Here is a 24,572-nt window from a genome sequence, read left to right on the forward strand (position 1 = left end):
GAGTCTTTGGTGTTCTTCATTCTCTTTTGCTCCAGGCGGATTGAGATCAATTGATGCATCTTACATGGCCGCTTGCTAACTTTCAAGACCCCAGACACCACTCATCAAAGTGGGATGTGGAATACTTTCTTAATACGATTTGTTACGTCAGTTGACCTAGATGTCCCCTGAACCATGGTCCCCAGACCCCCACCCTTGCTACTGTGTCCCTCGAAGTGTTTCGTTGTATTCAGGAAACTGCTTAGCTTTTGGATTAGTCCAGTTATGCTGACTTCCCCTGTATTGTGTGTTGTCCTTCCCTTCACCTAAAATAATTCTTGTCTACTCTGTAATTAGTGAATATCCCTCTTCCTCCTTCCCCATTCTCGTAATCATCAAAGAATGTTTTCTTCTGTGTTTAAACCTTTTCCTGAGTTCTTATAATAGTGGTCTCAAGCAATATTTGTCCTGCGACTGACTAATTTCAATCAGCATAATGCCTTCCAGATTCCTACATGTTATGAGATGTTTCATGGATTCATTGTTTTTCTCTATTGTTGCATCGTATTCCATTGTGTGAATATACCATAATTTGTTTATCCATTTATCCATTGGTGGGCACCTTGATTGTTTCCATCTCTTTGCTATTGTAACAGTGCTGCAGTGAACATGGGTGTGCATATATCTATTCTTGTAGGGCTCTTATTTCTCTACACTATATTCCAAGGACTGGGATTGCTGGATCGTATGGTACTCCTATCTTTTTAAGGAAACGCCAAATCGATTTCCTAAGTGGTTGTACCATTTTACATTCCCACCAGCAGTGTATAAGTGTTCCAATCTCTCCACAACCTCTCCAACATTTGTTATTTTGTGTTTTTTAGATTAGAGCCAGCTTCGTTGTGGTAAGATGGTATCTGATTGTAGTTTTGATTTGCATTTCTCTAAAGGCTATTGATCATGAGCGTTTCCTAACATAGCTGTTAGCCGCCTGAACGTCTTATTTGGTGAAGTTTCTGTTCATACCCTTTGCCCATTTTTTAACTGGTTTATTTGTCTTTTTGTTGTTGAAGTTTGGCAGTATCTTGTAGATTTTAAAGATTTAGACACTGATCGGATTTGTTGTAGCCAAATTTTTTTTCCCAGTCTATAGGTAGTCTTTTTACTCTTTTGGTGAGGCCTTTGGATGAGGATAAGTGTTTCATTTTTAGAAGCTCCCAGTTATCGACTTTACCTTCCAGTGTTTGTGCATTGTTGGCAATGTTTTGTATACTGTTTATGCTATGTTTGAGGGCTACTAGAGTTCTTCCTATTTTTTCTTCCATGATCTTTATCATTTTAGATTTTATATTTAGGTCTTTGATCCATTTTGAGTTAGTTTTTCTGCATGGTGTGAGAGGTATGGGTCTTGTTTCATTTTTTTGCAGATGGGTATCCAGTTATTCCAGCACCATTTGTTAAAGAGACTGTCTTTTCTCCATTTAATGGACTTTGGGCCTTTGTTAAATACAAGCTGCTCATACGTGGATGAATTTATGTCTCAATTCTCAATTCTGTTCCATTGATCTATGTACCTGCTGTTGTGCCAGTACCAGGCTGTTTTGACTACCCTGGTGTTGAAATATGCACTAAAATCAGGTACTGTGAGGCCTCCCACATTGTTCTAATTTTTCAGTACTGTTTTACTTATTTAGGGCCTCTTCCCTTTCCATATGATCTTGGTGATTTGTTTCTCCATCTCATTAAAAAATGCCATTGGAGTTTGGATCAGGCTTGCATTTATCTATAGATTGCTTGGAGTAGAATAAACATTTTCACAATCTTGAGTCTTCCCATTGAAGAACAAGGTATGTTTTTTCACTTACGTAGGTCTCTTCCGGTTTCTTGCAGTAGTGTCTCATAGTTTTCTTTGTATAGGTCTTTTATGTCTCTGGTTAGATTTGTTCCTAGGTATTTAATCTTCTTGGGGCTATTGTAAATGGTATTCATTTCATGATTTCCTCTTCGACTTTCTCTTTGCTCATATAGAGGAATCCAACTGGTTTTTGCATGTTTATCTTGTATCCTGATACTTTGCTGAAATCTTCTATTAGTTCCAGTAGTTTTCTTGTGGATTCTTTAGGGTTTTCCGTGTATAAAATCATATCATCTGCAAATAGAGATAGTTTATTTCTTCCTTACCAATTTGGATGCTTTTTTTTTTTTTTTTCCCTAGACTAATTGCTCTGGCTAGGACCTCCAGAACAATGTTGAATAAAAGTGATGATAAAGGGCATCCTTGTCTGGTTCCCGTTCTCAAGGGGAATGATTTCAGACTCACTCCATTTAGGGTGCTGTTGGCTGTTGGCTTTACATAAATGTCCTTTATTATGTGGAGGAATTTTCCTTCTACTCCTATTTTGCTGAGAGTCTTTATCATGAATGGATGTTGGACTTTGTCAAATGCCTTTTCTGCATCAACCCATAAGACCATGTGGTTCTTGTCTTTTATTTATATGATGGATTACATTGATTGTTTTTCAAATGTTAAACCATCCCAGCATACCTAGTATGAATCCTACTTGGTCATGGTGAATTACTTTTTCAATATGTTGTTGGCTAGAATTTTGCTGAGGGTTTTTGTGTCTAAGTTCATGGGGAATATTGGTCTGTAATTTTCTTTTTTTGTGGTGTCTTCACCTGGATTTGTTATGACGGTTATGCTGGCTTCATAGAATGAGATTGGGAGTATTCCATCCTTTTGTATGTTCTGAAATACCTTTAGTAGTAGTGGTGTTAACACTTCTCTGAAAGTTTGGTAGAATTCTCCAGTGAAGTCATCAGGGCCAGGGCTTTAATTTATTGGGAATTTTTAATTATCTTTTCAATTTCTTCTTTTGTTATAGGTTTATTTAGCTGTTCTACATCTGTTTGTGTTAGATTAGGTAGGTAGTGTGTTTCTAGAAATTTATCCAATTCTTCTAGTTTTCAAATTTGTTGGAGTACAATTTTTCATAATATTCTGTTATGATTCTTTTAATTTCAGTTGGGTCTGTTGTAATATTGCCCATCTCATTTCTTATTCGGGTTATTTGCTTTCTCTCCTATTTTTCTTTTGTCCATTTGGCCAATGGTTTATCGATTTTGTTGATCTTTTCATAGAACCAGCTGTTGGTCTTGTTAACTCTTTCAATTGTTTTTCTTTTCTCTATTTCATTTAATTCTGCTCTAATTTTTATTATTTTGTTTCTACTGGTACCCTAGGACTTCTTTTGCTGCTTTCTTTCTATTTCTTTGAGTTGTAGGGATAATTCTTTGATTTTGGCCTTTTCTTCTTTTGGATGTGTGCATTTATTGCTATAAATTGACCTCTGAGCACTGTTTTGCTGTGTCCCACAGGTCCTGGTAGGAAGTGTTTTCATTCTCATTTGATTCTACGAATTTCTTTATTCCATCCTTAATTTCTTCTATAACCCAGTAGTATTTCAGCAAGGTGTTGTTCAGTTTCTGTGCGTTTGGTTTTTTTTTCACTTGCTTTATGTTATTGGCTTCTACTTTTACGGCTTTATGGTCAGAAAAGATGCTTTGAAATATTTTGATGTTTTGGATTCTGTTAAGACTTGCTTATGACCTAATATGTGGTCTATTCTGGAGAACGTTCCATGTGCATTGGAAAAGAAAATATGCTTGTCTGCCGTTGGGTGGAGTGTTCTGTATGTGCCTATGAGATCAGGTTGGTTGATTGCGGCATTTAGACTTTCACTGTCTTTATTTAGCTTCTTTCTGGATGTTCTGTCCTTCACCAAAAGTAGTGTGTTGGAGCCTCCTACTGTTATTGTAGAGCTGCCCATCTCTGTTTTCAGTGCTTTTAGAGTTCATTTTATGTATTTTGGAGCCCTGTCATTGGCTGCACAAAAGGGTCCTTCCTTATCCTTTGTGGTAGATTTTACTTTAAAGTCTATTTTGTTAGAAATTAATATTGCCACTCTTCTTTTTTTGGTTGTTGTTTGTTTGGTATCTCTTTTCCATCCTTTGAGTTTTAGTTTGTTTGTATCTTTATGTCTAAGGTATGTCTCTTTTAGGCAACATATAGGCAGATCTTGTTTTTTTAATCCACTCTGCCACTCTCTGTCTCTTTATTGGTGCATTTAGTACATTTACATTCAGCGTAATTATGTCTAGGTATGAGTTTAGTGCTGTCATTTTGATGCCTTTTTTTTTGGTTGTTGACAGTTTCTTTTTTCCACTGAATTTTCTGTGCTGAGTAATTTTTCTTTATTAAGTAATTTTATCTTTTCCTCTTTTCCAGTGTTGTTGCTTTTGTTTTTGCTGTCTTCATGTTTTTCTTTTTTATTATTATTTTGATGTGCAGGATTGTTATTTTCCTTTGTGATTACCTTGATAAATTTACCCCTATTTTCATACTCCATACGAAAGATCTATGACTATATCTTTTAGTCCTTCTTTTTTGAGTTAATGTTGTCATCTTTTACTTCATGATGTCTGTTTCCCTGTTCTGAGCGTTTTAGCTTTGATTTAGTTTTGTGATTTCTCTGTCTTGAATGATATCTGGTTTCCCTGTCCTCTGTTCTTGTCTTGGATTGTTATCTGATGTTATTGAGTTTCTAACTGGAGGATTTCCTTTAGAATTTCTTGTAATTTTGGTTTGGTTTTGGCAATGTCCCTCAACTTCTGTTTATCTGGAAATGCCATAATTCACCTTCATATCTGAGACAGTTTTGCTGGATATATAATTCTCGGCTGGCAATTATTTTCCCTTTAAGTCTTTATATATGTCCTCCCATTGCCTTCTTGCCTGCATGGTTTCTGCTGAGTAGTCCGAGATTAGTCTTACTGACTGTCCTTCACAGGTGACTTTTTGTTTATCCCTAGCTGCTCTTAAAATTCTCTTTATCTTTGGTTTTGGCAAGATCGACTATAATATGTCTTGATATCTTTCTCTTGAGATCTATCTTCTGTGGGGTTAGATGAGCATCTTGGAAAGAGATCTCGTCTTTCATGATATCTGGGAGGTTTTCTGCCAACAAATTTTCCACAATTTTCTCTGTATTTTCTGTTTTTCCTCCCTGTTCTGGTACTCTGATTACTTGTAGGCTATTTCTCTTGATAGAGTCCCACATGATTCTTAGGGTTTCTTCATTTCTTAAAATTCTTTTATCTGATTTTTCTTTGAATATATTGGTGCCAAGTATTTTATTTTCAGTCTCACTAATTCTGACTTCACTTTCCTGAATTCTGCTCCTTTGACTTTCTACTGAGTTGTCTAATTCTGAAATTTTATTGTTGATCTTCTGAGTTTCTGACTGCTGTGTCTCTAAGGATTCTTGAAGCCTATGAAATTTTTCGTTATTCTCTTGAATAACCTTCTTAATTCCCTCAACTGCTTTATCTGTGTGTTCCTTGGCTTGTTCTGCATTTTGCCTGATCTCTTTTTTATTTTTTTTTCTTTCCTGATATCTTGAAGAGTTCTGTATATTATTATTTTGTATTCTATCTCTGGTAATTCTAGGAATATATCTTCATCTGGAAGATTCCTCAATTCTTTGCTTTGGAAGCTTGCTGACATGATCATCGTCTGCTTCTTTATGTGATTTGATATTGACTGTTGTCTCTGTATGTTTGCATACTGTGTCCTAGCTTCTTGCTTTGTTTTGTTTTGAAATACTTAACAGGCTGCTCAAATTAGTTGGTTTGATTAATGGAGCCTTTGAAGCTCTAATGTCCTGTCACCAGATGGCTAGAGCTGTTATCAGATATATGAGCTTAGAAGTCCATTCAGTTTTCTTGTAAGGATTCAGCTCATATTTCCAGGTAGTTAGTCACCAAGTGTGTGGTGTAGGCTCTCACCTACTGTCTTTGAGGAGCAGTGGTGATTGGTGTATGCACAGGTCTCTTGTTGCATCAGGTGGCCACACTCTGAGCAAGGTAGGGGGTTGACAACCTTTCCCTGAGTGTTTGTGAGGAAGACATGTCCCTGTTCTCTAGAGTGCACAAGTGGGTGGGCTCTGCAGCCATACCATTGACACCCGATACTTTTAACTGTAAGGACTGGGAGACACCACTTATCCTTGTACCCCTGACATGGGTGGCTAGGTGGTGCAGGTGGAGCCACCAGTCCTCAGGCCCCTGATTTGGGTAGGTGAGGACCCTGCTTATTAGAGCAGTGTCAAGCATCAAGAACCCACCTCGCCACTGCACAGCTGAAACTGTTAAAGTCAGACCTTAGGCCACACACCCTTGCACTGTAACAAGAACCCAGCTCCTGAAATGGGCCACACAGTTCTATGCAGGGGTGAAAGCCATTCAAAGTCTATGGTCCACTTGTGCCTGGACAGGAGCTGCTTCTGCCCTGAGTTTCCAGCTTAGAGGAGCCATCAGATTATTTTTTCCCTGTTTGTTAATTTGCTCCTTCTCCAATGGCTCTGGTTGCATGCCAGGACCTATCTCAGGCCCAGGGAAATCGAATGTCACTGAAGCCAGCTTGGGGGCCTGGGATAGAGGGTGAGGGATCAGATAAATGGGGGAGAGTTCTTTTGAAAGGGGAGGTATTTGATCTGTGCAGTGAATTAAATGCTAGCACTTATGCCGAGAGCGCTGTTCTTCTCTGATTCTGGAGGCATGAGTAGACTCTGTGCCACTGGCTCTCTGTGGCTAGGGAAACCGTGTACAGAAAGCTACTGCCAGCCCTTCTGCAGTCACACCAGCAGATCAGGGATGAGGGGCGCTGGTTCACACTGAGTTAGGTCCGGCAACTTCTTGCTGCTTCTGAACCATATCTCCCTCCCTCTGTTGCTAAGTCCAATTTCTTAACTTTGCCTTTGATGTTCAGGGCTCCTAGCTTGTTATATATATAATCAATTTACTTGTTTTTTCAGGTCTTTGTTGTAAGAGGGACTATCAGAAGCATCTGACTACTCCACTATCTTGGCCCTGCCTGCATCTGATGCATTCTTGTCTAGCTATATTTGATAGATACTTTTCTAGGTTAGAACATAAGTTTTCCTCATGCTTTCAAAGTAGACATTATGTTCTCATGCCTGACTGATGGAAATTCACAGTCATGGGAATTCTTTCCTTTTTTTTTTTTTTGATTCAAAAAATCCTCTTATAAAATGTAATGAAGAAAAGTATGTAAAATTGTTTATTTGCATTTTATGAATTCCTAACTTGGATTATTTCTAGCATAAATATAAATATTGAAAACAACTGCAAATATATCATCACAAAGTTTCACAATCCATATTTGCAACAATGGTTGAGGGCACCTGCTTTCCCTTGGACCATTTCTATTACTATTTTTAAGTCTTCCAATAGCTGATAAACCATTTGGAAAAACGATGAATTCCAGCTGCCATTTTAATTTAAATTTATTTTTTAGTGAAATTAGATAAATTTCCATGAATATATTAGTGCCTTCTTATCTTCTACTGGACTCTCCTGACATATATTTTGCTCATTTTTATACTTTTATGTTGATTTGAGGAGTGCTATGGTGGCATAGTGGTTAAGAGCTATGACTGCCAGTCAAAAGGTCGGCAGTTTGAATCCACCAGGTGCTCCTTGGAAACCCTATGGGGCAGTTCCACTCTGTCAAAATTGACTCAATGACTTGGTTTATATGTATCATAAAGATAGGAAGGAAAGAAGAGACCAAAATGGATGTCAAAAGAGACTTCGAAACTTTCTCTAAAATATCCGGTAGCTAAAGGGAATAGAAGAAATTAAGAAGTAGAAGAGCTGAACAGAAGATTCAAAGGGCAGCTTGAAAGACAAAATAAAATATTATAATGAACTGTGCAAAGATCTGGAGCTAGAAAATCAAAAGGGAAGAAAACTCTCAGTATTTCTCAAGCCAAAAGAACTGAAGAAAAATTCAAGCTGCAAGTCGCAATATTGAAGGATTCTATGGGCAAAATATTGAACAGCTCAGGAAACATCGAGAGAAAGATGGAAGGAATACGCAGAGTCATTATACCAAAACTAATTGGCCAATGTTCAACATTTCAGGATGTAGCATATGATCAAGATCCAATGGTACTGCAGGAAGAAGTCCATGCTATGCTGAAAGGCATGGCAAAAAACAAGGGTCCAGGAACTGATAGAATACCAACTGAGATGTTTCAACAAACAAATGCAGCACTGGAAGTGCTCACTTGTCTATGCCAAGAAATTTGGAAGAGAGCTACCTGGCCAACCAACTGGAAGAGAGCCAATATATATGCCTATTCCCAAGAAAGGAGGTCCAATCAAATGCAGAAATTCTTGAACAATATCATTAATATCACATACAAGCAAAATTTTGCTAAAGATCATTCAAAAGTGGCTGTAGCAGTGTATTGACAGGGAACTGCCAGAAGTTCAAGATGAATTCAGGAGAGGATATGGAATGAGGGATATCATTGCTGATGTCAGATGGATCCTGGCTGAAAGCAGAGAATACCAGAAAGATGTTTACCTGTGTTTTATTGACTATGCAAAGACATTCGACTGTGTGGATCATAACCAATTACGGATAACATAGCAAAGAATGGGAATTTAGAGCACTTAATTTTGCTCATGAGAAACTTGGACATAGATCAAGAGGCAATCGTTCCAACAGAACAAGGGGATACTTCATGGTTTAAAGTTAAGAAAGATGTGCATCAGGTTTGTATCTTTTCACCATACTTATTCAATCTGTACGCTGACCAAGTAACCTGAGAAGCCAGACTGTATAGAAGAATTTGGCATCAGGATTAGAGGAAGACTCATTAACAACCTGTGATATGCAGATGACAAGACGATGCTTACTGAAAGTGAAGAGGACTTGAAGTATTTAGTGATAAAGATCAAAAACCACAGCCTTCATTATAGATTACACCTCAACATAAAGAGAACAGAAATCCTCACAACCAGACCACTAAGAAATGTCATGATAAAAGGAGAAAATATTGAACTTGTCAAGGATTTCATTTTACTTGGAGTGACAATCAAAGCAGCATTCAAGAAATCAAATGACGTGTTACTTTAGGCAAATCTGCTGCAAAAGACTTCCTTAAAGTGTTAAAAAGCAAAGATGTCACTTTAAGGACCACGGAGTGCCTGATCCAAGCCATGGTGTTTTCAACTGCCTTATATGCGTGTGAAAGCTGGACAAGGAGTAAGGAAGATCAAGGAAGAGTTGGTGCCTTTGAATAATGGTTTTAGTGAAGAATATTTAATGTACCGTGGACTGCCAAAAGGAGAAAAAAAATCTGTCTTGGAAGAAGTACAGCAAGAATATCCTACTGAGCAGTTACATCTCTCTTATAGGGTTGCTGTAAGTTGGAATCAACTCAATAACAATGGGTTTCATTTGGTTTAAGTGGAGTTCAAGGAAAAAATGTTTTATATAAATATCACAAAATACATTTCCTAAATCTAAATTGATAATTTATATTTAGGAAATGTATAAATTTTGTTGCATTTTTTATTTATGAGAAAATAAAATTTGTAACTCTTCAGGGTTATACTTTATCTATATTAATGGGGTGCCAATTATACTTTCTGAGCATTCTTTTTAGTTCATATGATTTTTCAGTTGAGTCTAATAGTGTTTCAGGTTGATTATATCATACGTAAATACCATTCGTTTTTGCTAGCTTTTCAAAGGTAAGATATTTTTGGTTCCAGTGTTGTTTGCCATGATATCCAGGTCTACAATTTCCAAGAAAAATGTTGAGTATTTGATCCTTAATGTTTGATTGTAACATTGATGGAAAACATTAACAGTGTTTTATTTTCCATTTAAACTACGTATGCATTTTATCATATTACAGATTTTTTTCTGCCTCTTCTAGACTATCAAAAAAAATTAGTATGTTTGTATTTAGTGTTCTATGGGAATTTGCATTATTTTTTACCAAAAATGTTTATCCCCCACTTATGTGATGTCAGGGTTTTTCTCTAATTTGGAGTCATCATTGACTTCTCTCTTTCTCTAACATCTTATATACAACACTTTCTGTTGGTTGTATCTTCAGAATAGATTCCATATCTGCCCACTTCTAAATTACTCCCTTGCCAACACCCTGGGCCTGGCTGCCATTACAGCTTGCTCAGACACTGCAAGGGCCTCCTAACTGCTCTCCCAACCTTCAATTTTTCCCTCTAGAGTCTAATCAGACAACAACCAGGGGGAAGTTCTTAAAACATTACTCAGGTGACATGTCTCTCTGATCAAATCTTTTCAAAGATTTTAAATAAATCCAAGTCCTTTAGGCTGCCATGATAGTCTTTTGGACATATCTCTCACCTCACTACAGAGCACCCCTCTCTCCCTTGATTTCTGTTGTGCATTCTCCTTGTTTTGTTTCATTGCCTCCAGGCTTTTGGACTGGGGTTGGTTCTCTCTCCTAGCATTTTTTTCTTTTTTTTGCATATTTTCCTGTTGGTTGTCTCTCCCCTTTCTTTCAGATCTCTGCTCAGATATCACTCTTAAGAAAGGACTTTGCTGACCAACTAATTTAACCTATAAATTAACATTCTACTTCAATGCCTTGCTCATTTTGTAAGCATTAGCATTACTTTGAATTTTACTGTATCTCTATTTGTATATGCATTTTTTGTGTACTTCTACATTGGAATGTAAGTTTCTGATGGGCAGAGATTTGTCTGATGGTTTACTTCTGTTTCTATGGGACCTGAAACAGCAGTTGACAAACAATATGCACTTACTTAATATTTTTTAATGAATGGATTATTGTACTGGTCCTATTGTAGGGCCATCTTAGGAATTTTGTAATTACAAATATATGTTTAAAATACAGTATCTTTTTTATCTACTGACAGCATTCATTTTCTGGGATTTGATTTATGGTATTAAGTAATATGCATAAGTGAGGCTTGTCCAACTTTATATTTTTGTTCTTTTTATCAAATGTTTCAGTGATAATGCCATAAATATTCATGATATATTGATAACAATTTCTGATAACAATTAAGTAGCAACTACAATATACCAAGCAGTGTTCTACACATTTTGTTTATAATAAGTCACTTAACTTTCACAGGGAGTCCCTAGTTGCACTAAAAAAAAAAAAAAATTTTTTTTTTTTTTTTTTTTGCTGTTAACCAAAATATTTGTGGCTTCAGTCTGCCCAGAGGCACCTCAGAAGAAAGACCTAGTGATCTTCCTCCAAAAGGTCACAGCAATTGAAAGCCCTACAGAGTATGGGTTTGCCATGAGATGAAATCAGTTGGATGGCAACTAGTTAATCCTCACAACATCAAAACCTATTCCTTCTATTGAATCTGTTACTGTTATTACTGCCATTGTACAGATGACAAAGTTGAGGCTCAGAGAGGTTAAGTAACTTGTTCTTGGTCATGCAACTAGAATTCGTATGATTATTATTAATCACACGGTTTTGTTCTATTTTATATTCTCCATTGTCTAAACAGAAGCATCACAAAAGGGGGGCAGAGGAGGGCACATGCCCCAGAGTCCAAGTCCAAGGGTGCAGCAGACAAGGTACAGAATACTTTTAGGCACCACAAATATGAAAGCCAGACAAGAGGGGGAAGACATTTCTGCTGACTCATCAACATCTATTCATCTTGAAATTTGGGATAGGGAAAGACTGAACTTAGAGATTGCCCCTGGAAACTCCTTACCCTCACTATGCCCTGTGTCTGCAATATATTACAAAGTATAAGAATTGCAAGTTTCTTGCTATTTTGATAAAAGTAACATAAAAATTATATGACAGTGATTTGCTTTGGATTTTAATGGTTCAGTAGCTTTCTAGTTTAGGTATTTTCTATTCAGTGTTTTTTTGGTATTTTATTGATTATATTTTGTTAATGTATATCTGTGAACAGACTTACACGGGTGTATATGAACACACACATGCATGCACACACTCCTACACTCATGAACACACATATCCACTCAAGGATTTCACGGATAAAATTATAATATTGACATGAAGGTAGATCTCAATAATTCTTGAGATATAGAAAGTTAATGGTTAAGAAGACTAAATTCCATCAATACTGTTTATATATTCTATGCAAATCTAATAAAAATCACAACAAAATTTGTAAAGAAAATGACAAACTAATTCTAAAACTTACGTAGGTATGTAAAGGCCCAATAGTAGCTAGAGTAGTACTAAAAAATAAGTAACAGCCCCTACCAGATACCTGACATTTTGTAATAAATGAACAGTGCTGTGTCCTTATTTAAATAAACAGACTTCTCATTTGACTAAATCGTTTATGTCATTGTTTAATTTCTATCTCTATGCTTACAACTACCAAATTTATATCCCCAAATAGAATCTCTTCCCCGAAATCTATGGTTGAATATCAACTTCCAAGTTAATCTCTCCATGAGGATATATGTTAAGTATTCAAAGTTGACGTATTTGAAGTTTAAAGGTTGATTAAGCTCTCCAAGATATTTTCCTGCTCAATCTTCATCCTATCAGTAAATGATGCCTTTATTCAACCAAAGCTTTAGTAGCATCCCTGACTCCACTGTTCTCTCAAAGAATGCATTGTTCAGCATTTGCTCATTGTCTTCAGGATTTTGCTACTTTTGCTATTTTCCATACTTGATGGTTCAAGTCATCATACTTACTCACCTGTACTTTTGTAATATCTATCTAAATGGTCTTACTGTGCCCATCTTTGTACCATAAAGCACATGGAATAATCCATTTAAAGTATGTTAGATTTTATTACGGTTCTATTCAATTTTACAAAAACCTGAGTTGAATGGAAAGCTTTTAAAATTAAACTCAAGGCCCAACTCCACCTGGCCTCCATTGTTGTGTGCTCCTCAATTCCTATTACATCACTGGGCTCTTTCATTGTATTACAGCTACATTTTGCTGAGGTTTCTTCTTTGGATACTAACTCATCTCTTATTTCAGGGCTTTAGCCAGTTCATTTGCTTTGAGCAGTCTGCTTCTAGAAATGATAGAGAGACTTCATCCCTGAACCAGTTACTATCTTGTCCTTTATCCTACTTTTTAAATTTTTCTTCAGAGAGCAAGGCACCATCTAACTATATATGTAATTATGTGTATCTATTTCTGTCTACTACTAGAAAAAGAATTGATGCATGCAAACTCCAGTGTTGATGAAGAATATTGAATATACCATAGACTCCCAATAGAATGAATGTTTACTCATGCAGTCTTAGAAGAAATACAACCAAAATGTACCTTAGAAATTAGGACGGTGTTTTAGTCATCTAATGCTGCTATATCAGAAATACCACAGGAGGATGGCTTTAACAAAGAAAAATTTATTCTGTCACTCTCTAGTAGGCTACAAGTCCAAATTCAGGTCGTCAGCTCCAGGGGAAGGCTTTCTCTCTCTGTCTGCTCTGGAGGAATGCCCTTGTCATCAATCTTCCCTTGGTCTGGGAGCATCTCAGTGCAGGAATCTCAGACCCAAAGGACATGCTCTGCTCCAGCACTCCTTTCTTGGTGGTATGAGGCCCCCATGTCTCTCTTCTCACTTCTCTCTTTTGTATCTCAAAAGAGATTCACTTAAGACACTACCTGATCTTATACATTTCATCAACATAACTTCTGCTAATCCATCTTATTACATCATAGTGATAGGGTGTACAACACTTAGCGAAACCACATCAGATCGTAAAATGATAGGCAATCATAGAATCGGACAAGGGAATCATGACCTAGGCAAGTTGACAGATATTTTGGGGGGGACACAATTCGATCCATGACAGATGGTGAGACTTCAAATTGCTTACTTTGGACATGTCATCAGGAAAAACCAATTGCTAGGAAAAGGTACCATGTTTGGTAGAGAGCCAACCAAAATGGGGGAGACCCTCAGTGAGACGGAATAACCCAATAGCTGCAACAATGGACTCAAAATACCAAAGATCATGAAGATGTTACAGGACATGGCAATCTTTCATTTTATTATGCATAAAGTCACCGTAACTCGGAACCAACTTGATGGCAGCTAACAACAACTAGAATGCATATACTTTGACATCCTGCTTTGGTATCTGAAAAAAATATTTGTGTCCAGAAAGTATTTCTTGGATGAGTGAATGCAACTTGTGTAGATTAGATTATTAGTCACCAAATATTGACATTATTCCCCTGCTTACCCCCCCGCCACAGACCTACACTGTCTCCATGGGAGGAGTATATTTCCTGACCCATTGACACTAGTCTTGGCCATGTTACTTGGTTAATGCAATGTGGATATGAGTGTGAGTGTGGTGTTTCCCAGCCTAGTCTGTAAGAGACTTCTCCTCTGAAAGCTTGAAGTTCTACCATGAGATGAACTTGCCTCAAGTGTCTGCCGCCCCTGCAACTTGTCCAAGGAAATTAAGAGATGCATGGAAACAACCTGAACTCAAAACCTAGCTGATCTGTAGAGTTGCATGAAATACTTTTTATTACATGTCACTAAGATTTTGTGGTTGTCTTTTATGCATCATTATTGTAGTAAAATTCTGACTAATATCCCAACCCAGTGCCTTCGAGTCAATTCCATGACTAATATAGGAACATGATATGGAAGCCAAATACAGACCTAATGGTATATGAAGTATATGATTAATTCACTATACCTAGAAACAAGGGAAAGGGTTATCCTTGGTGCATCCTGAGTAGCGGGGTATTTCTCATCTCTTCCACGTCAGGATTTGCCATATGACTTGCTGGGCAAATGGAATATGAATGAAGTGAAAGATTCCACATTCAAACAGAAGAATTAAGTGCCATTTACCTGGTTCCATCCATATTCCTATGCATTTGCCATGATAGTGGCTAACATAAGAGCTGCTAACCAGAAATGAAATAGGAAAGATGATAATTCAGAGCAGATTTGCACTTGACTCACACCCAAGAGGTATTATAAATGAGAAATATCCCCACATTTTAAGTCAATGAAACTTGTTGATTGTCAATCAACTAGGATAGAGTTCAAGCCCAGTTCCAAGGATATAACCCAACCATTTCACCAATAACAGTAATCCCACTTGTCGTGATTATTTCTGGAGCATGAATTAAACCAGATGTTGTCTAATTAGGTCAACTGTTTATTTATTCTAGAAGGGGTTCATGCACCTGTAATTATTATACAAGTTTGAACTCAGGTTTTTTTTTTTTTTTTTAACCCAGTTAACACAAATTTTAACTGATTTAGTGATAATGCAAAAAAAGTGCTGCTGATGATGATAATGGTGATGATATACACCTGTCCCAACCCATATGTATTTTATATAATTAATACTGACAGGAGCTTGGGTGAAATTTTGACTTGCTCTACAAGCATGACTAGAAACCAGTGAGATATCACAGGTGTCTCCTATGAACAATAGGCATATTGGTTTTGACAGACCCTAAACCAAAGATGTCCCTATAATAGCTGACTTGAATATCATATTTTTAATACCATTAGGTGACCATTTATATATTTTTATAACTGGTCCTTATTAATGGTAAGATAAACGGGACATTAATAGATTTGAATATCAGTATAACAACAGGGAACTGCAAAAAATTCAAGCCAGATTCAGAAGAGGGAGTGGAACCAGGGATATCATTGCTGATGTCAGATGGATCCTGGCTGAAAGCAGAGAATACCAGAAGGATGCTTACTTGTGTTTTACTGGCTATGCAAAGGCATTCGACTATGTGTGGATCATAACAAATTATGGATAACACTGTGAAGAATGGGAATTCCAGAACACATAATTGTGTTATCAGGAATCTGTACATGGATCAAGAGGCAATTGTTCAGACAGAACATGGGGAGACTGAGTAGTTTACCGTGAAGAAAGGTGAATGTCAGGGTTGTGTCCTTTCACCATACCTATTCAATCTCTATGCTGAGCAAATAATCTGAGGAACTGGACTGTATGAAGAAGAATGAGGTATCAGAATTGGAGGAAGACTCATTACAGCCTGCATTATGCAGATGACACAACCTTGCTTGCTGAAAGTGAAGAGGATTTGAAGCATTTACTGAGGAAAATCAAAGACTACAGCCTTCATTATGGATTACACTTCAACACAAAAAAACAAAAATCCTCACAACTGGACCAATAAGCCAAACCACGATAAACAGAGAAAAGATTGAAGTTGTCAAGGATTTCATTTTACTTGGATCCACAATCAATACCATAGCAGCAGCAATCAAGAAATCAAAAGATGCTATTTCCAGAGGCAGAGCCAAGGTGGCAGAATAGACAGGCGCTTCCAGCGAGCTCTCTTTACAACAAACACCTGAAAAAAACAAGTGAAACAAGTATATTTATGACAAGCTAGGAGCCCTGAGTATCAAAGGCAAGCTTAGAAAAAGAACTGAGGGGCAGGGGGAGGAAGAGATGGTTCAGAAGTGGAGAGGAGTTACCAGACCTGAATCATGGGGAGCCCTTAGGCCCCATTCCCAGGAGCTGCAGTGGCGGGTTGGTACTAGTGTTCAGCCACAGTTTCCTCAGGGAGAAGCAGCCAGCCATACAGCCTACTCAGACCTCTGGAACCAGAGAAGAATGGCCCTCTCAGCAAAAGCTAATTACCTGCATATATTTCACTGCACCCCCCACTCTGCCCCCCCGCCCCCCTACTCCCAAGATGGCTTCAGTGGGTGACTTCCCTGGGCCTGAGATAGGTCCTGTTGAGAGCCTAGACCTATCCTCATGGGCTTTGAGAAGGAATAAATTTGCAATTGGGGAAAAACATAATTTACCAGCTCCATTAACTGGGGAAGCTCGGGACAGAAGCAGCTCCTGATCAGACGTAAACGGTCTGTGGACTTTGACAACCTTTCCCCTCTGCATGGACCTGTCTGGGCCTATTTCAGGAGAATAGGCCCCTGTTGGCAAACACCAACTATTTCAGCTGTGTGGTGGAGAGGTGGGTGTTTGATGTTTGACATTGCTTTGCCTATTAAACAGGGTCCTCACCTACCCATATCAGGGGCCTAAAGACAGATGGCTCCACTCAGGTCACCCAGCCACCCGCAAAAGGGGTCCGAGGATAACTGGTACTTCTCAGTCCTTACAACCAAAAATATTGGGTGCCCATGGTCCGTCTGAAGAACCCACCCAACTGTACACTCTAGGGAATAGGGGCACACTTTCCTCAGAGACACTTGGGGGATGATTCTCAGCCCCTGCCTTGTTCAGAGTACAACCATCTGCTACAACCAGATACAGGTACCTGCACCAATCACCCCTGCCCCTCTAAGGGTGTGGGACACAGCCTGCACCACACACTTGATGATCAGCTACCTAGACACCTGAGCTGAATTCATACAAGAAAACTGAATGCACTCCTAGACTGATCTACCTGAGAACAGCTCTAACCATCTGGTGAGAGGACATCTGAGCTCCAAAAGTGAAAATAATCAAGTTAGCTCACTCAAGCAACCATCTGGGCATATCAAAACAAAACAAAGCAAGAAGCTATGACACAGTAAGCAAACATAAAATAAACTAATGCAATAACTTATAGATGGCTCAAAAAAAAAACAGTCAATTTCAAGTCACATAAAGAAACAGACCATAATTACCTCAACAAACTCTCAAAACAAAGAATCAAGGGATCTTCTAGATGAAAGTGCATTCCTGGAATTACCAGAGGCAGAAAACAAAACATTAATATGCAGAACCTTTCAAGACATCAAGAAGGAAATAAGGCAATGTGCAGAACAAGCCAAGGAACATACAGATAAAGCAATTGAAAAAATTAAAAAGATTATTCGGGAACATAATGAAAAATTTCATAAGCTGGAAAAATCCATAGACAGACAGCAATCAGAAATTCTGAAAATTAACAATAAAATTAAAGAAATAGACAACTCAATAGAAAGCCAGAGAAGCAGATTTGAGCAAATGGAAGGCAGAATTTCTGAACTTGAAGATAAAGCACTTGGCACTCATATGTTTGAAGAAAAATCAGATAAAAGAATTTTTAAAAAATGAAGAAAGCTTAAGAATCATGGCAGACTGTATCAAGGGAAATAACCTACGAATGATTGGAGTATCAGAACAGGGAGGGATAACACAAAATACAGAGAAAATTGTTGAAGATTTTTTAGCAGAAAACTTCCCTGATATCATGAAAGATGAGAAGATATCTATCCAAGATACTCGTCTAACTGAACATGAGGCAGATGTCAAAAGAAAGTCTCCAAGACAGATTATACTTGAACTTGCCAAAACCAAAGATAAAGAAAGAATTTTAAGAGCAGCTAGGGATAAAGGAAAAGTCACCTAGAAAGGAGAGCCAATAAGAATAAGCTTGGACTACTAGGCAGAAACCACACAGGCAAGAAGGCAATGGGATGACATATAAAAAGTTGAAGGAAAAAATTGCCAGCCAAGAATCATATAGCCAGCAAAAATGTCTCTCAAATATAAAGGTGAAATTAAGACATTTCCAGGTAAACAGAAGTTTAGAGAATTCATAAAAACCAACGCAAAACTACAAGAAACACTAAAGGGAGTTCTTTGGCTAGAAAATTGATAATATCAGGTATCAACCCAAGACTAGAACACTGGGCAGAGCAACCAGAAGTCAATCCAGATAGGGAAATCCAAAAAAACAAAGCAAGATTATTAAAAAAAAAAAAAAAAAAAGCTCAAAACAGGGTAACAGCAATGTTATCATAGAAAAGAAGACAACATTAGAATAATAAAGAGGGAGTAAGAAATGTTATCATACACCTTCCATATGGAGTGGAAAATACGGCAATACAAAGAAATAAAAGTTACATTTAAATTTAGAAAAATAGGGGTAAATAATAAGGTAACCACAAAGGAGACAAGCTACCCTACTCATTAAAAAAAAATAATAATAATAGAGACTCAGCAGAAACAAAATCAACAACAACAGATATGAGGAAACGACAATATATAAAGAAAATCTACTCAGCACATAAAATCAAGTGGGAAAAAGAAACTGTCAATACACAAAAAAAGACATCAAAATGATAGCACTAAATTCACACCTATCCATAATTACTCTGAATGTAAATGGACTAAATGCACCAATAAAGAGTCAGAGAGTCTCAGACTGGATAAAGAAACACGATCTGTCTCTATGCTGCCTACAAGAGACAGACCTTAGACTTAGAGACACAAACTAAAACTCAAAGGATGGAAAAAAATATATCAAGCAAACAATAAGCAAAAAAGAGCAGGAGTAGCAATATTAATTTCTGACAAAATAGGCTTTAAAGTTAAATCCATCAGAAAAGATAAGGAAGGACACTATATAATGATTAAAGGGACAATACACCAAGAAGCTATAACCATATTAAATACTTACACACCCAATGACAGGGCTGCAAGATACATAAAACAAACTCTATCAGCATTGAATAGTGAGATAGATAGCTCCACAATAATACTGGGATACTTCAACACACCACTTTCGCTGAAGAACAGGATATCCAGAAAGAAGCTCAGTAAAGACACGGAAGATCTAAATGCCACAATCAACTAACACGACCTCATAGACATATACAGAACACTCCACCCAACAGCAACCAACTAAACTTTCTTTTCTAGTGCACATGGAACATTCTATAGAATAGACCACATATTAGGTCATAAAGCAAGCCTTAGCACAATCCAAAACACCGAAATATTACAAAGCATTTTCTCTGACCAGAAGGCCATAAAAGTGGAAATCAATAACAGGAAAAGCAGGAAAAAGAAATCAAACACTAACTAAACAATACCCTGCTCAAAAAAGATTGGATTATAGAAGACATTAAAAAAAAAAAAAAATAAGGATGGAATAAAGAAATTCATAGAATCCAATAAGATGAAAACACTTTCTAACAGAACCTTTGGGACACAGCAAAAGCGGTGCTCAGAGGCCAATTTATATCAATAAATGCACACATACAAAAAGAAAAAATGGCCAAAATGAAAGAATTATCTCTACAACTTGAAGAAATAGAAACAGAGCAACAACAACAAAAAAAAAACTCACAGACACTAAATAATAAAAATTAGAGCAGAACTAAATGAAATAGAAAACAGAAAAACAATAGAAAGAATTAATAGGACCAAAAGCTAGTTTTTTTGAAAAAAATCAACAAAATTGATAAACTACTGGCCAAACTGACAAAAGAAAAACAGGAGAGGAACCAAATAACCCGAATAAGAAATGAGATGGGCGATATTACAACACACCCAACTGAAATTAAAAGAATCATATCAGATTACTCTGAAAAATTGTACTCTAACAATTTGAAAACCTAGAAGAAATGGATGAATTCCTAGAAACACATTACCTACTTAAACTAACACAAACAGAGGTAGTACAACTAAATAGAGCCATAACAAAAGAAGAAGCGAAAAGGGTAATCAAAAAACTGCCCCCCCCCAAAAAAGCTCTGGCCTGGACAGTTTCACTGAAGAGTTCTACCAAACTTTCAGAGAAGGGATAACACCACTACTACTACAGGTATTTCAGAAAACAGAAAAGGACAGAATACTCCCAAACTCATTCTATGAAGCCACCATATCCCTGATACCAAAACCACGTAAAGACATCACACACACACAAAAAATTACAGACCTATATCCCTCATGAACTTAGATGCCAAAATCCTCAACAAAACTCTAGCCAACAGAGTTCAACAACATATCAAAAAAAAATAATTCACCATGACCAAGTGGGATTCATACCACATATACAGGAATGTTTCAACATTAGAAAAACCATTAATGTAATCCATCATATAAATAAAACAAAAGACAAGAATCACATGATTTCATCAATTGATGCAGAAAAGGCATTTGACAAAGTTCAACACCATTCATGACAAAAACTCTCAGCAAAATAGGAATACAAGGAAAATTCCTCAACATAATAAAGGGCATTGATACAAAACCGATAGCCAACATCATCCTAAATGGAGAGAGCCTGAAAGTATTCCCCTTGAGATAGGGAACCAGACAAGGATGCCCTTTATCACCACTCTTATTGAACACTGTGCTGGAGGTCCTACCCATAGCAATTAGGCTAGATAAAGACATAAAGGGCATCCAGATTGGCAAGGAAAAAGTAAAAGTATCTCTATTTGCAGATGACATGATCTTATACACAGAAAACCCTAAGGAATCCTCCAGAAAACTACTGAAACTAATAGAAGAGTTCAGCAGAGTATCAGGATACAAGACAAACATACAAAAATCAGTTGGATTCCTCTACACCAACAAAAAGAACATCGAAGAGGAAATCACCAAATCAATACCATTTACAATAGCCCCCAAGAAGATAAAATACTTAGGAATACATCTTACCAGAGATGTAAAATACCTAAACATAGAAAACTAGAAGACACTACTGCAAGAAACCAAAAGAGACCTACCTATGTGGAAAAACATACGTGGCTCATGGATAGGAAGACTTAACATTATAAAAATGTCTATTCTACCAAAGGCAATCTATAGATTTAATGCAATTCTGAGCTAAATTCCAACTTTTTAAAAATAATTTGTATTGTGCTTTAAGTGAAAGTTTACAAATCAAGTCAGTCTCTCACATATAAACTTATAATATACGCCTTACTACACAATGAGACAGCCCGCTCCCTCCTTCCAGTCTCTTTTTTTGTGACCATTTTGTAAGCTTCTAACCGTCCCATCTTCCCTCCAAACAGGAGATGCCAACATAGTCTCAGGTGTCCACCTGATACAAGTAGCTCACTCCTCATCATCTGTCTCTCCAATCCATTGTCCAGTCCAATCCATGTCTAATGAGTCCAATGACATTTTTTAATGATAAGTAAAGCATTACTGGAAAAGAAGAATAAAGTGGGAGGCCTCACTCTACCTGATTTTAGAACATATTATACTGCCACAGTAGTCAAAACAGCCTGGTACTCCTACAACAACAGATTCATAGACCACTGGAACAGATTTGAGAATCCAGACATAAATCCATCCACATATGAGCGGTTGATATTTGACTAAGGCACCAAAACAGTTAAATAGGGAAAAGACAGTTTTTTTTAACAAATGATGCTGGCATAACTGGATATCCATCTGCAAAAAAATCAAACAAGACCCATACCTCACCACATGCACAAAAACAAACTCAAAATGGATCAAAGACCTAAATATAAAATCTAAAATGATAAAGATCATGGAAGAAAAAATAGGGACACTGTTCGGAGCCCTAATACATGGCATAAAGCGTATATGAAACATTATTAATAATGCAGAAGAAAAACCAGGTAACTGGGAGCTCCTAAAAATCAAACACCTATGCTCATCCAAAGACTTCACCAAAAGAGTTAAAAGATTACCCAGACTGAGGAAAAGTTTTTAGGTATGACATTTCCAATCAGTGCCTGATCCCTAGAATCTACATGATACTGCAAAAATTCAACTACAAAAAGACAAATAACACAATTAAAAAATTGTCAAAAGATATGAACAGACACCTCACTAAAGAAGACATTCAGGTAGCTAACAGATACATGAGGAAATGTTCATGGTCGTTAGCCATTAGAGAAATGCAGATCAAAACTACAATGACATTTCATCTCACTCCAACAAGGCTGGCATTAATCCAAAAAACACAAAACAAGAAATGTTGGGGAAGTTGTGGAGAGATTGGAACACTTACACACGGTTGGTGGGAATGTAAAATGGTACAACCACTTTTGAAATCAATTTGGCGCTTCCTTAAAAAGCTACAAATAGAACTACCATAAGATCCAGCAATCCCACTCCTTGGAATATACCCTAGAGAAATAAGAACTTTTACAGGAACAGATATATGCACCCTTATGTTCATTGCAGCACTGTTTAGAATAGCAAAAAGATGGAAGCAACCAAGGTGCCCATCAATGAATGAATGAATAAATAAACTATGGTATATTCACATGACAGAATACTGCGCATTGATAAAGAACAGTGATGAATCTGTGAAACATTTCACAACATGGAGGAACCTGGAAGGCATTATGTTGAGTGAAATTAGTTACAACAGAATAAGTATTGTATAAGACCACTACTATAAGAACTAAGAAATAGTTTAAACAGAGAAGAAAATATTCTTTGATGGTTAAGAGAGATGGGAGGGAGGGAAGGAGGGAGGGAGGGAAGGAGAGGGATATTCACTAATTAGGTAGTAGATAAGAACTACTTTAGGTGATGGGAAAGACAACACACAATACAGGGGAGGTCAGCACAACTGGACTAAACCAAAAGCAAAGAAGTTTCCTGAATAAACTGAACGCTTCGAAAGCCAGAGTAGCCAGGGCAGGGGTTTGGGGACCATGGTTTCAAGGGACATCTAAGTCAATTGGCATAATAAAATCTATTAAGAAAACATTCTGCATCCCACTTTGGAGATTGGCATCTGGAGTCTTCGGCCCTAGCAAGCGGCCATCTAAGATGCATCAATTGGTCTCAGTCCACCTGGATCAAAGGAGAATGTAGAACACCAAGGACACAAGGTCATTAAGAGCCCAAGAGACAGAAAGGGCCACATAAACCAGAGACTACATCAGCCTGAGACCAGAAGAACTAGATGGTGCCCAGCTACAACTGATGACTGCCCTGACAGGGAACACAGAGAACCCCTGAGGGAGCAGGAGAGCAGTGGGATGCAGACTCCAAATTCTCGTAAAAAGACCAGACTTAATGGTCTGACTGAGACTAGAAGGACCCTGGTGGTCATGGCCCCCAGACCTTCTGTTGGCCCAGGACAGGAACCAACTCTTCAGACAGGGATTGGACTGGACAATAGGTTGGAGAGGGATGCTGGTGAGGAGTGAGTTTCTTGGATCAGGTGGACACTTGAGACTATGCTGGCATCTCCTGTCTGGAGGGAAGAGGAGAGGGTAGAGAGGGTTAGAAGCTGGAGGAATGGACATGAAAAGAGAGAGTGGAGGGAGGGAGTAGGCTGTCTCATTAGGGGAAGAGCAATTGGGAGTATGTAACAAGGTGTATATAAGTTTTTGTGTGAGAGACTGACTTGATTTGTAAACTTTCGCTTAAAGCACAACAAAAATTAAAAAAAAAAAAAGAAAGAAATCAAAAGACGCATTGCATTGGGCAAATCTGCTGCAAAGGACTTCTTTAAAGTGTTGAAAAGCAAATATGTCACCTTGAAGACTAAGGTGTGCCTGACCCAAGGCATTGTGTTTTCAATCGCCCAATACGCATGTGAAAACTGGACAATGAATAAGGAAGACCAAAAAAGAATTGACGCCTTTGAATTGTGGCGTTGGCAAAGAATATTGAATGCACTGCCAAGAGAAGGAACAAATCTGTCTTGGAAGAAGTACAACCAGAATGCTCCTTAGAAGCAAGGATGGCGAGAGTGTGTCTTACATACGTTGGACATGTTGTTAGGAAAGATCAGTTCCTGGAGAAGGACATCATGCTTGGTAAAGTACAGGATCAGCGGAAAAAAAGGAAGACCCTCAAAGAGAGAGATTGACACAGTGGGTGCGACAATGGGCTCCAGGATAGTAACGATTTTAAGAATGGTACAGGACCAGGCAGTGTTTTGTTCTGTGATACATAGGTTGGCTATGAGTCAGAACAGACTTGATGGCACCTAACAACAACAATCAATTTGAAAATGATACCT

Source organism: Loxodonta africana, unplaced genomic scaffold, assembly GCF_030014295.1.
Source record: "Loxodonta africana isolate mLoxAfr1 unplaced genomic scaffold, mLoxAfr1.hap2 scaffold_32, whole genome shotgun sequence".
In the NCBI taxonomy this organism is placed as follows: domain Eukaryota; kingdom Metazoa; phylum Chordata; class Mammalia; order Proboscidea; family Elephantidae; genus Loxodonta; species Loxodonta africana.